At 46.7% G+C, this 13,178-nt stretch overlaps 1 protein-coding gene across 1 annotated transcript in view; it reads left to right on the top strand.

Annotated features, from left to right (window-relative positions):
- Positions 1-585: 585 nt before the first annotated feature.
- Positions 586-13,178, top strand: part of LOC146347905 (uncharacterized) — a 91,528-nt gene continuing 78,935 nt past the window's right edge. The window contains exon 1 of the mRNA XM_084851628.1: positions 586-652. The gene's annotated coding sequence lies outside the window, so the exon portion shown is untranslated. The remainder of the gene's footprint in view (positions 653-13,178) is intronic.

The following is a 13,178-nucleotide window of genomic DNA, read 5'->3' as shown; positions in this document are numbered from 1 at the left end:
AACTCCCAGGATTTCTGACCATTGGCCATGCTGGCTGGGGCTGATAGCACTTGAAGTCCACAATATCTGGAGGAGACGAGGTTGAGGAAGGCTGGACTAGAGAATTATGTATGCAGCACCCATTTGCAGACATAATTCAGCATGAGGGTGATGGGAGTTGTATTCCAAGACATCTGGCGAGCACCAGGTTAGGGGACTCTGACTGTTCTAGTTGTTCATTCACTTCACAGTAATGCATCAGTGACAATTAGATGCTTAAAACACAAACAGCTTTTCCATTTGAGATCCCAACAAAATATTTCAACTCTTGGGTGCCTTGCTTTCTCTTGGCTTAAAACAAATCTCTCCCTGGGCTCCTTCCAGTTTCAACCCAGGTAATTTTAAGGTCAGAACAGGTGTGACTCACAAACAGTGTGTGAGTGGCTATTGCCACATTTGATGGAGGCTGTTATGTCCTAATTTTTGAGGAGGAGATGCCAGAGTCACCGATAGGTTGATTCCCTTTCCCCGCCCTGCTTGTGATTGGTGGATCCTCCCACCCCTACTTTGCTTTCTCTGCCATTCTTTGCTCAAGCTCTTGCACTCCAGGGCTATACTTGCTGCACCCTGACCACTGGAGTTGCTCTCTGCTGATCAGGACTCAAGAAACAAGGTTTGTTGACTGGAATTTGTGGGATGAGAGGTAGAGGAGATGCAGTTTCAGTTGTTGTCTTTGGTTTCCTATACAGTGCAGTTTGCTTAATGAATATTCTGCAGTGATTTCATTTCCAAAGGGAAGGACTGTGGTGTCTTAGAAATGACTCTAGGTGGATGGAAATCTGGCTGCTTTCTGAACCCTAAAATATACAGCCAGTTAGGACAGTGTTGAAAATCAAAAGAAGTTTGGACTAAATCATGGTGACATAATTGAATTCAAAGGATATATGGCGTTTGGTTTCTTGATTATGATTTCATTTGGGTATTTCCCATAGTGATGAAATTATCCAGTATCTACAGCTGAGCCTCCCAAATTAGAAGAACTGACAATCAATTATTTTGTATCTCTAAGCATGTATATTGTTATGAAGTCATGCTAAATTACAAGTGTGTAGATATTATTTAGGCTAGATGTTCTGACAGGTCCATGGCTGAGGGCAAGAAGGTGCATAGATCCAAAGGGGTTTTTGTTTTAAATTATTTATAAATGTATGAGTTGCCCAAATAGGGCCCCTAAAGCAACTTAGGGTGCAATCCTATGCATGTTTAGACATAAAAAAGGCCTACAACTCCCAGCATTCCCCAGCCAGCATAGGCCTTTTCTCTGTCTAAACATGCATAGGATTGCACCCTCACAGGCGATGTGGTCAAAATGTGGTATGTATTTCCCATTCATGTTGCTTTAATGTACACAAAATTAATGCCTGTATTCTCTCCTCCCCCAATTCTTTCTCTGAGATACTGGATAAATTTATTACCATATGAATGTCACACATCTCCTGTTGTCAAATATTCTTTTCAGGCCTAAAGCAAAAGTTCAAAAATATTGTTACCTGGAAACATCCTTGTAATAGTGTGCAGGGGATATACTTTGTTTCTTTGTGAAAAAAACTTATTTTTACAAGAGAAGAACACAATAATTTGTGGATTTGTTCCAGCTATGTTAAGGCCTAACCTGTGCAATCAGTAGCTGAGGTGGGAAAACCTCAAAATTCATGTGGGGAAATTGCATGGTTAAATACTTCCCTATGGGTGGGTGAGTGGGAATCCTAGCATGCCAAACTAGATTATCAGGGAGATAGCTCCCTAATATCTACTTGTCCAATGAGAGTGTTTGTTTTATATATGAAGGAATATTCAGTCATGTGCATACCCCACCCCTGCAATCTGAAGTGGTATAGTCCAGGAACAGTTTTATCACTTACCTGCTATTTGTGAGAACCAGTGTTGCCAGACACATGAGAATGCTCACACAGGAGCTCTGTATAGGTTCCTGTCATATTCTCATATGCAAATAAATAAGACAATTCAGGATTCCTTAGCGCAGCCTTAACTTTGGCAGCATTGCTGGTTCCTAGTTGTGGCCAGCAACTCTCATGCAAGAGCATGGGTGGGAGAATGAGCTGGGCAGCTGGAGAGAGGACAGGTTTACTTTCCTTTACTGTTGTTGATGCCCCCCAAACCACAGGTGGTTTCATGTACAAAGGAGAGTTCTGGCCTTACATTTCTTCCTCTCCCTGGTTATTGTGCCTATAGCATCAGCATGTGGGAGAGGAATTTTCCTTCCCTCTTTCTTCCTTCCCTATTTGTCTAGGTGAATGGTAGGCCTCATCAAGTGCTGCTGCTGTTGGAGAAATAGCACGCACTGGAAAAGGCTGTTGGGTTTTCTTTTTAATATACAGAAGTAGGTGGGGGAAGGGGAACACAACATAGCTTTGAATAAGGCTAGTTGTGGAGGAAACTAATTCTCCTTACATCATTGCTGCCTGAGGCGAAAAGCTGAAATTGCCGCAGAATGTGGCAGCCATGCTACTTCTAAGTATTTTTCTGAGGGGAAGTGGCTTATGTGCTGCTGTGAGGAAAAAGTAGGGAGGAAACTAAGCTTTCTTTTCTCTACAAGAGTTCTGAAAGGAAGAACCCCTGCCCCACAAGAATGTTGAGGCTCTGGTATTATCAATTCCAAATTGATAACCTGTGGCTACACCAGCTGAGACTAAACTAGCTACATAGGAATATAGGAAGCTGCATTATACCAAGTCAGATCATTGGTCCATCTAGCCCAGTATTGTTGACACTGACTGGCAGTGGTTCCCCAGGGATCCAGGCAGGATTCTTTCCTCGCCCTACCTGGAGATGCTGGGGATCGAACCTGGGACCTTCTGCATGCAAAGCAGGTGCTCTACCACTGAGCTACAGCCCTTCCCTCTGTTGTAGCAAAGACAACCAAAAGGCCTGTGGCACCTTAAAGACTACCAAACTTGTTGTGGCATATGCTTTTGGCATCTGCAGGCTTCTTCATCAGATTTATGCAGTGGTCTGGAAAGTTATGAGGTGTGTGGGTTTGTATAGTGTTCAAATTTGCATAGGGAAATTTTGTTAATATGCAGCTTCTGTTCTGTGGATGGGGAGAATCAGCAAAGTTCAAGATTGCTGAGAACCTCCTAATTCCACCTTGAAGCTCAGATTGCCTGGTTCCAGTTTTCAGTTGTCATCTGTTTTTCTTTTCATGCAAAAATAAATTTTATAAAGTGAGTGTTTTTCCAACACGAATGCAAGTTCGGGAACCTGTGAGCTTTTCTGAGCTTGTGTTTGTGTCTGTGTTTGGAGGCACGAACAAGGCAAATTCAAGTAAAAAATGAAGCCAAATGAAATTCTCGTACGTCCCTACTCTGTTCCCGATTTGGAATATAACAGGGTGTTACGGCCTTGTTCTATAGAATTCCATATGGCCAAATTGCCATGTCACTGATTCATCTCTCTGAACTCACGTACATGACTCTCCCTTCCATTTTTTAGCATCACATTAGGCCAACAGACAATTACTGCTCCTGCAATCAGGGTTGGCCCCACCATTAGGCAAAGTGAGGCAGCTGACTCAGGTGGCAGAGACTGGAAGGCGGGGAGCAACAGTGAGGTGTTGGAGGACAGAGCTATGGATGCTGTGTAGCCGACACTGCACCCACTAACCTACCTTGCTGTCCTCAGGTGTAGTGGAAGATGCTGTCCCATTGCCAGTGTTGAAATAAGATTCAGCTTCACTCCACTCAGCTTCTTCATGTAGAATGGGGGAGGAGTGCCATTTTGTCCTTCACCTCAGGCAGCAAAATGTCCTGGGCCATCCCTGCCCCCAATCCAACCCAATGCATTGAGGAGCACAAGTGTACACAATGGCTCAGTTCACACGATCACAGGGTCGTAACCAAGCCATGGTGGCTTGTTAACCACTCTGCATGGGCCAGTTGCATGCCAGCTGATTTGCATAATTACCCTTCCCATGTATTGCTTCTCATATCATCTGAGCTCAGAGAGGGTGGCTTCTTGGGGTGGTTAACAAACAGAACCCATGGCCTGTTGTAGGATTGTGGGGTGCTTTGTTAACCACCCCAACAAGCCACCCTCTCTGGGTATGGACATGAGAAGCCACAGAAGGCGGGAATTGGCAAAAATGTGCCCATGGGCACCACAAGCCATCATGATTAATAAGCCGAGTTGGGCTGCGGTGCTTGTGCGAGTCACGTCAGTCCCTTCCCACTCATCTGGCCTGCCTTTCCCTGCATGTTCACACAGGGGGACAAAATGTGAAGTACATGTAAAATCCAACACACACAGGCTAAAATCATGCTATTGATTACTAGAATTTATTAAGGAAATCAACATACAATTTTAGTCTAAGCGTGCTGGATTTGATGCATCTAGGTTGTGTTTACACGTCTCATCCCAACTTGAGCAAGCAGGGACAGCAAAAACAGGATGGTATGCTGGGGCGGGTGGGGAGGGAGTGTGCTCTCATTTTTCTCCATGCAATGGGGTGGATCATGGGAGTGGTATCATTCAATCTGGCCCACAATAGGGTCATTTCACACATTATGCAAAGGCAAACTCAGATTTGCCCCCAAGTGAATGCTCAGCAGTGAGCTCTAACAATAACAGCTCTCTAATGAACATGTGTCTGTATGTTACACATGTTTGCCCATGTTCAGACATTATATTTTTAGGTGTACATTTAAAATATCTTTGATATACGCACCTCAAAAAATAATAATGTGTGAAGTGGTCATTCAGCAGATGGTTTGGGGATACTCCTTCATCTCCCAGTTAGGATGTTCAGATTTAGAATTATTTTTAAGCTCGCATCTCCCAAACCAGTCCAGTTTAAGTGCTGCATTTCAGAACACAGCAGCTCATTACTTACGTTATGAGTCAGAGCGAAAGATCTCAGCAACACAGAGACTAGCTCCTATGAAATCACTGTTTATCACACCACTTAATAGAACAGCACCCACATGCTATACTTAAGTTTTAATTAGGGGCGGGCCAAGTCAATATACCCACAGGAAAGTGAGCGACCACACCTATCACACTGATACCTGAATATAACACATGCAGAGGATCCCACGTGAGTGACATTTCCCTGAGGTGCTACAATCTCCATCCCTTTGGGATGAACCTTTGTTTCTACAGGCATCTGATTGCTCACTACTTTGTATTGATTGTGACAACGGCAAACCGGCAAACCTCTCCTGGGCTGTACCCATGGCATAAGTCAGTTATTTCATCATAGCTGTCACAATCTCCTCATCTATCTGCTGACGTTGTCACTTGCTGTTGACAGGGCACTGTTGGTTTCTGTTGGCAGTTAAGCTGGGGCACCTCAAACGCAGCATCGGAATCTCTTCGGGACATCTTCAGCAATCCATGCATTTTGTTTGCTAGTGGCCTTGGACTTTGAACTTGCTGAGTGTGATGGTGGTCAGGGACAGGAGCAAGGCCCAAGTCTCACACTTCTTATAATATCAGGAATGGAGCTCACAAGATGTGCCTGATCCCATCTAGATTATGAGCTTGCTGACTTCTTGTGATCAAATCTGGCTGACTTCTTTTTGTTGACTAACTCGCATATGATATTTCTGTTTTCAGTATTCATTCTTGCTGGAAAACAGCGTTCTCCTTCACTGGGCCTTTGTGTGTGGGTGCCCGGTTCCATCCTTTCCTTCCCGGTTCATGGCATGCATCTAATGAAGTACGTTCCTGCCTTTGAAAACTAATGCCACAATGAATGCATTGGTCTTTAAGATGCTACATGTCTCCTGCTTGCTCTTGAAATGAATATGGCAACTCAAAATCTCTCACAAAACAGGAAAGCATCCATTTCAGAAATTACCAAAAAGGGCAGAAACAGGAATGACTTGTATATCTGCTTTCACCAGAAATTATAACAGCAGTAGAAAGGCCCCAATGACTGCTATGTGCAAAAAGGATTAAATGCTGCTTTGTGATTTCATCGGGTCCATCTGCATTTAAATTCTTCCCACTCCATTTCAGGAATCATCCTGCCCCGTGAAAGTGCAATGGTGGAATTCTGCACAGACATTGCATCTGAGATTAAGCAGGCTGCACTCCCTAAGTGGACCCAACTAAAAAAGGGGGCCCTTTTTGTGCCATGCAGGCAGTCCAGGGTATTGACCTAGATTTCAGTCAAGGAGCATGTGACACTCTTGTGGAGCATATTTTTTTATATATTGACCATAAAATCTTTTGTTATAGAAATAACGGAAGATCCAAGTCAATGTTTTCCCTTCTAGAAGTGAATGTAACCAAATGTAACCATATAGGTTATAGAAAATCAAACCTTTTTCTACACTGGTCTTCTATCTTTTATAACTTGTGTCTACAGAACTCGCCTCCTTATCTTTTTCTTAAATCTTAATCTAGCTGTCCTTTCCCTACCACCTGCCATGCCTTGAACCACATTAAATGAAGAGTTAATTTGCGGATTTAACAGTGGCTTTCCAAAGATGCCTGTGAAACTGAAAGGAATGGGGGAAGATTATACTGTGCTAACTAGCGGTGCCTCCAGATGGTCAGCTCCTAGCGGTACCACTCAAAATGCATTGTACAGCTATTCTGTCTTTCCCTAGATTTTTTGTGGTAAGAAAAAGGACAGAAGGAAGCAGCGGGAAAATACAGGAGGGTTACAAATGGAAGACGATGTCTTCCTGTAAAATTCCGTGAAAGAGGCAGGGCGCTTGCACAATAAAAACCTCATCTGGAAGCACCCTATGAATTTGTCATTATGGAATCTTTGAAAGGAAATTAATATACCCTGCATAGAATAAGATCTGAATTAAGCATGTCAATGCAGGATATATGTTGATGGGAGTCCTGATCAATCTTCAAGAAACAAACAATAAAGAGTGTCATTCACTTAAGGTAAAACATCACATTGGGGTGGTCTCTTAAGAATTTATGCCACAGGTAGTTTGGTTGGTTCACTGCTCCATTATCTAAAAGTACACATGATAGCAGTCATAATTTCTAAGACTGTGATTCACAACTTAAATAAGATAGTATACCCTGAAACTACAGTGTTCTTGAAAATTTCCTGCCCAGTCTTTTCTTAATCCTCCATAGTACAAAAAGATCCCCACTGTTAAATTGCCTTTATATTTGCCAATTCCCCCTTAATATTTAACTGTATTGTATTATTTATGTATTACATTTCTATCTCCCTTTTCTTTCAAGGAGCCCGAGGCAGCATACATGATCCTCCTCTGCTCCATTTTATCCTCACAGCAAGCCTGTGAGGTAGGTTAGGCTGAGAGTCAGTGGCTCTCTTCACACCTGAGGTTTTCTTTAGCCGGATCGTTCTTCTTTAATCACTGGTTTTTGCAAGAGCTTTAGATGACGCTGTGTCAGGATTCTTTTAGCCCCCAATTTATTTCAACACAGACAAGAGGCTTCAGTCTACAGCTTTTAATCCATTACTTCTCAGGGTCATACAGATGCAAATTCTCAGTGACTCTCAGTCTACAAAGGAATGCCTTCAGGGGAATTCAAAAGGAAGTTAAGAGAGTCGCCTGCTGTTTGAAGAGGAAGGTGTTCTCTCTAGTCTAACTTAAGGAGGGGAGGACCCTCTCTCTTGTGAGGCTTCTGAGCTCAGCTTCTCACACAAGGCCAATCGGGTAGACTGTCGAAAGTTCAGCCCCTGCCTTTTCTGTCTTTGCTCTGCGCCTGGCATATATTAGATCAGACACTCCAACCCCCCCTTCTTCTGTTCGCTGTCTCTCACAGGGGTGTGTGAAGAGGAACCCTCATCCTCAGCCAGCTGGGCATTTGTAACCTGAAAAGCTGGCCCAGTCAAGTCTGGACTAGCCTGGGAAAACACCTCCCCCATGTCTGGCAGGTCTCCTTCAGGGTGAGGAGGGAAAAGCCTTGGGATGGTACCCAAAATTGGCAAAGAAAGGAGTTTGGTGCATGGAGGCATGGCACGCATTGTTATAAGCAAATTCCGCCAGAGGCAGCAGGGAGACCCAGTTGTCCTGGTGGTAGTTTCCATAACAGCATAAGTACTGCTCCAGCGTGGCATTGGTGTGTTCAGTCTGCCCATCTGTTGGGGTGGTGAGCGGAGGAAAGCCAGAGTGTCACATTTAGCAGCACAAGCAACTCCCGCCAGAAACGAGCCGTGAATTGGGACCCCCGATCCGACACCAGCCCCTCAGGCCAGCCATGCAGCCAGTAAGCATGTTGTATCAAAAAGAGTTCTGCTGTGTCGCTGGCTGTAGGCAGCCCTGAGCATGGGATAAACTGGGCCATCTTAGAAAATAAGTCTACCACCACCAGAATGGTGGTCTTACCTTGTGAGCGGGGCAAGTCAGTGATGAAATTGAGGGAGAGCAGCTTCCAGGGACCAGAGGGTATAGGCAGGGGATGGAACAAGCCAGCGGGTTTGCCCGTGGGGCCCTTCGCTTTTTGACAGGTATCACAGGAGGCAACATAGGTTTTGTCATCCCAACACACTCAGGGCCACCAAAAGTCCATATAAGGTCTTAGAGAAGCCAAAATGCCCAGCGGTGGAGGAATCGTGGCACTGATGGAGGACTTTTTCTTGGGGACATTTGGAAGACACATAGACCCTGCATGAGTGGTAAAGCAGCCCACCTTGCAAGGAGAAAGGGGTAGACTTGGGGGCGCCAGCTGCTTGGCCCAATTCCGCCACCTTATCGCACACAAAGGGATCCCGAGCTTGTTCAGTGTGAAGGAGCTCTATCCAAGAGTGAGGTTCAACAGCAGCTGCCAGACTTGGGGGGGGGGCAAGGATCAGGGCGGGGGAAGCGTTCTCCTCACCCCCTGGCTGCAATTCCGGCTTGCAGGAGAGTGCATCCACCTGTTGGTTGTCAGTGGCTCTCACGTGGCGGATCTTGAGGTTAAATAGTGAAAAAAATAAAGACCACCTAATTTGATGCTGATTTAAGGCCCGGGCTGTCCGGAGATATTCCAGGTTGTGATGGTCAGTTCTCCCCTCAACTTTCCCCCCTCCAAAAGATGTCGCCACGTCTCTAAGGCGGATTTTATGGCTAACAGTTCTTTCTGCCATACGGTATAGTTCCTCTCGGATATGCTTAATTTCCTGGAGCGGTAAGCACAAGGCTGCAGCTCACCCCCTGCTGTTCCTGGCTGGAATAGCATGGCCCCCACTGCAAAATCAGAGGCATCTGTTTGCACTGCAAAAGGCTTCCGTGGGTCAGGATGTAAAAGGATCAGCTCAGAGCTAAATAGCCTCTTGAGCTCTTCAAAAGACTGTTGGGCAAGGGTGGACCAGTGAAAGGAAGATTTCTTGCCTTTGAGGAGGTCTGTGAGAGGAGTTGTCAGCTTTGCATAGCTGGGCAGGAATTTTCTATAAAAATTGCCAAAGCCCAGGAAACGCTGTAAGTTCTTTTTAGTGGATGGAGCCTGCCAGGAGAGGACCCCTTGGATCTTTGCAGGATCTATTTTGATGCCTTTGGCTGAAATAATATAATTCAGGTCGTCCAAGGAAGTCAAATCAAAAGCACATTTCTCCAGCTTAACAAAGAGACGTTGCTCCCGGAGGTGCTGTAGGACAGCTTTCACATGATGTTGATGTGAGTGAGGGTCTGAAGAAAATCTAAGTGAAGCATCGAGATAAATGATAAGAAAAGTGTCCAAACAATCCCAGAAAATGTCATTCATAAAACGCGAAAACATAGAGGGAGCTGACGCCAAGCCAAACAGCATGACTAAGTATACATAGGATCTATAACGGCAGGGGAAACTGGTCTTCCACTCACCCCCCTCCCTGATGCGAATCAGATTGTAGGCGATACGCAGGTCCAACTTAGTGAATATCTTGGCTTGCCCCAAGCGCTCCAGCATCTCAGGGATAAGGGGGAGGGGGTATTTGTCTGGGATAGTAATGGCATTGAGGTTTCTGTAGTCATGGACAGGATGGAGCTCCCCCGATTTCTTCACAAACATAGTTAGAGCGTTGGCAGGGGAGGTGGAGGGGTGAATGAAACGATGCTGCAAGTTAGTGTCCAAAAACTCCCAGAGAGCTCGGAGTTCTGGCTCTGACATGGAGTCTAGTCGGCCAGCTGGGATGGTAGCTCCTGGGATCAGGTCAATGGCGCAATCATAGGGGCGGTGGTGGGGCAGTCGGTCAGCTTCTTTCTTGTTGAAAACATCCCGGAAGGCCGTATATTTTTCCGGTAGGTTCACCAGAGCAGAAAGATTGCTTGGGGAAGATGAAGAGGGAGAGGAAAGGGTTAATGTGTGAGTCAGGGCCATCTTAGCTCCCGGGAAACAATGCTGTTGACAGTAGAGGGATGAAAACGGCACTTGATGAAGTTTCCAAGAAATCTGAGGATTGTGTTTAGAGAGCCAGGATATGCCCAGCACAATTGGGTATTGGGGCACCTTCGCCAGGTGAAATTGGATTTGCTTGACGTGCCCCTGGGAATGTAGGGTGACTGGAGTTGTAATCCAAGTGACTGCTCCAGAAGAGAGGACGCCCGTCGATAGTCTCCACTTTCAATGGGGCAGGCAGGAGCAGAGCAGAAATGTTGCGTTGCCGAGCAAATGTTTCATCCATAAAACTGGTAGTAGCCTCACAGTCCACCAGCGCCATGACATCTCCCCCCCCGCCCCGGAAGAATATTGGTGCACAGGAAGCAGCAGATGGGACGGGGGAAAGATGTGTGGGAGGCGTACCCCAGTTGTGGATGGTCCCTCCTCAAAGGAGACCCCCAACAGAGTTTGGGGGTGGCCTACTCAGGCTTGGGGGACAGGAGGTGGAGAGGGAGGCAGGGCTGTCGGTCGGGGCCAGCAGAATCTGGCAAAGTGACCTTTCTTTCCACACTTGAAGCACCGATGTTCAGCGTGCTGCCGTTCCAGTTCTTCCGGCGACAGCATGGATTGGGTTGCTCCCAGTTGCACAGGGGTCTCCTCCACCCCTGCAGCAAGGCTGCAGGGGGTAGGGGGCAGTGGCTGCGGGGGAATGGGAGGAGGGAAATCCCAGCTAACAGAGCTCTTCTTGGCTTGGCGACGCCCTTCCAGCCAACTTTCCATCTGCAGGCACAACTGGATGAGCTCAGCTAGCATTGATGGGCGTGGTGCCCGCGCTAGCTCATCTAAGATCTCGTCATTCAAGCCATCCAAAAATTGGGCCACCAGAGCCACATCACACCACTGTGAATCCAGCATCAGCAAGTGAAAACTGGTCGCATAACCAGAAACAGAGTCCTTGCCTTGCTTGAAGCAGCAAATATCCTGAGTCGCCGTCTCCTCATGAAGGGGGTCACCAAACCCCGCCCTCCATAGCATTCATGAAGCCCTGGTAGTCCGCCAACAGGGGGTCATTAGTGAGGAGATGTGCCGAGGCCCATTTCAGGATTCCATGCTGGAAAGTAGGTTAATGATAAACCCCACACGAATCTGGTCCGTCTGGAAATCTTCCAGCTGGGGGCGCATATACAGTTCTGATTGGGCGCGGAAAATTTGAAACAGTCCTTTGTCTCCAGCAAATTTATCCGGCAGTGCTACCGAGCATTTTTGACAGGGAGGGATCGGGGGTGGAGGGGGTTGAGCAGCCACTTGTAAGGCTTGAACAGCACCCGTCAATTGATTGACCTGATTGCGAAGAACCTGGTTCTCCTGCATCAATGTGTTCAAAGCCTGTTCCATGGTGCCGCCTGAGAGCGCTGGCAGTGGAAGAGACCGAAGAAGGGAAGAGAGAGAGAAAAAAGAGGAGACGGTGGGCAAGCTGTCAGGATTCCTTTCACCCCCACTTTATTTCAACGCCGAAGACAAAACACAGACAAGAGGCTTCAGTCTACAGCTTTTAATCCATTACTTCACAGGGTCATACAGATGCAAATTCTCAGTGACTCAGTCTACAAAGGAATGCCTTCAGGGGAATTCAAAAGGAAGTTAAGAGAGTTGCCCACCATTTGAAGAGGAAGGTGTTCTCTCTAGTCTAACTTAAGGAGGGGAGGACCCTCTCTCTTGTGAGGCTTCTGAGCGCAGCTTCTCACACAAGGCCAATCGGGTAGACTGTCTAAGTTCTGTCCCTGCCTTCTCTCTCTTTGCTCTGCACCTGCTCCTGGCGTCTATTAGATCAGACTCTCCAACCCCCCCTTTCTTCTGTTCGCTGTCTCTCACAGGGGTATGTGAAGAGGAACCCTCATCCTCAGCCGGCTGGGCATTTGTAACCTGAGAAGCCGGCCCAGTCATGTCTGGACTAGCCTGGGAAAACACTTCCCCTATGTCTGGTGGTTCTCCTTCAGAATCTGAACTGCTATCCCACTTGCTGCACTCAGAAACAACCCTGACACCCTGCTGCTCTCCTGCTGCTATCTCACAACTTTCCTTCCCTCTTCCCATGTTATCTGAGAATGGGAAAAACCCAGCATTTTCTGTGCTTGCGACTGAAATCGTCATTTCCCCCCTGTGTATTTCCCCTTAGGTGCTTTGTCCTGCTTTGTGTGGGCATGTGCTAGGGGGTGTTGCTGGGCGGTGTTGAATAACATTGTCATGACAACAAATTTGTGGGAGGGGGGCCGGTCACTGACAGGGCTTCCAGTGACATTTCTGCCTCTCTCCCATTCCACTATGGGCTCCGAGATCCCCTTGAACACAGCAGTGCTTACTTCTGAGTAAACTCATTGGCTGTAAGGCTTTCCTTTCCTTGGAGTAAGTGCCATTGAAATCTGTGTAGCTTGCTTCTGAGTAGACATGCATAGGAGGGCATTGTAAGTCTTAGAGTAGCAGTCTTAAGGTCTCCCACCCCTTCAATGCATTTACTTTGAACCTCCCCCTCCCATTGACTTCACTGACTGCTTCTTCTCCCTTTTGCTCACCAGATTGATGGGCTTTTTTTCCTCCCAGTGAGGATGCGGGAGTATCCCTTCTCAGCCACGCAGGAGAAAGGCTTGACAGTTAGGATTTCAATGGGTATTAAAAGTGCCTTTTCGCCTCCCCTGAATAAATTCATCATGCAGAGCTTGGAATGGTCATTTTTAATAGTTTCCTTTTGGGGTGTGGAGTTGTTTTAGATAAGGCAGTAATGCTGAGATAGTTTTCCATAGTACTCCCTCCCACCTATCCAGCCACTATCTCTTCTCCTAGCCCACCTCGCAGGGTCATCGGGAAGCCAGAATAAGGGGGAAGAGCAACAGCAGCGCAGGAGG

Source organism: Heloderma suspectum, chromosome 4, assembly GCF_057233095.1.
Source record: "Heloderma suspectum isolate Gila_16-S chromosome 4, 16-S_ref, whole genome shotgun sequence".
NCBI lineage: Eukaryota > Metazoa > Chordata > Lepidosauria > Squamata > Helodermatidae > Heloderma > Heloderma suspectum.
The sequence above is the reverse complement of the archived record's forward strand: the minus strand, read 5'-3'. Positions and strand labels throughout refer to the sequence as shown.